General features: G+C 31.2%; 1 non-coding gene across 1 annotated transcript; it reads right to left on the reverse strand.

The window, feature by feature from the left end:
- Positions 1 to 424: 424 nt before the first annotated feature.
- On the reverse strand, positions 425 to 541 carry LOC123631054. Its single transcript, XR_006732934.1, has one exon. It is a non-coding gene; the product is annotated as a U5 spliceosomal RNA (small nuclear RNA).
- Positions 542 to 1,006: the final 465 nt, after the last annotated feature.

A 1,006-nucleotide genomic window follows, 5' to 3' on the forward strand; every position in this document is an offset into this window, starting at 1 on the left:
TCTCTCTCTCTCTCTCTCTCTCTCTCTGTCCTACTCTTTCTTCTTATAAAGATACTACTCATCTTGGATCAGGGCCCACTTTAACAGCCTCTATTAACTGAATTATACTTTAAAGGCCCTATCTCCAAATATAATTACATTCTGAGGTCCTGGGTGTTAGTGCTTCAATGTATGAATTTTGGGGTATACAATTCAGCCCATAACACCATTCATAGTTTCTCTCCTGAGAATCAGTTTTACCATTTTCTATGTTTTTCTACTTTATTTTTTGTCTTCTTAATAATTCTGCATAAGACATCTAATTTTAAAATATTTCACAGATTTTTGACATACAGAATTTTCCGTTTTTCATACGTACATACTTTTTTGTCTCTCTATTCTTTTTTTTAATATTTAAATTTTTTCTCTTTTTTTTTAAATACTTAGCCTTGCCTGAGCAAGACCTCAAAAAATTTGGTTACTATATCATAACTGTTTTTCTCCACGGAAATGTTTGATAAAAGGCAAAAGATTTATTAGTTTTGAAGAGAAACAAAATATGTCTCTTTATTCTTTACAGCACTGTTCTTTCCAATAATTTTGTATTGTGCATGACAGAGGACATATAGTGAATGAAAGCTTCATTTCTGGATTTAGATGCCTAGATTTGGGGATAGTTTTCCCACTTACTAAGTAACTTTGGGCAAGTCCCTTCCTTGAGACTTAGTTTCTTCATCTCTAAAAAGGGAAAATAGAACCAACTTATAGTGGAGTTGTCAGAATTAAATATTATAGGCAAAGCACTTAGAACAGTTCCCAATCCACATTAAACACTCAATTAATGTTCATAATTATTATTATTTTAAGGAGTGCCACTGGTAGTAAATGTGGAAGTAAAATGTTCTTTTTAAGAAATTTAATCGTATTTCTGAAGAAAAACTCTAACAAACAATAAACTACTAGCTTTTTGCCATAAGACCAATATATCTGTAAAATATGAACTATTTTGGGATTTCTACAAACCACC

The sequence above is a fragment of the Lemur catta genome, chromosome 1 (assembly GCF_020740605.2).
Source record: "Lemur catta isolate mLemCat1 chromosome 1, mLemCat1.pri, whole genome shotgun sequence".
Taxonomy (NCBI): domain Eukaryota; kingdom Metazoa; phylum Chordata; class Mammalia; order Primates; family Lemuridae; genus Lemur; species Lemur catta.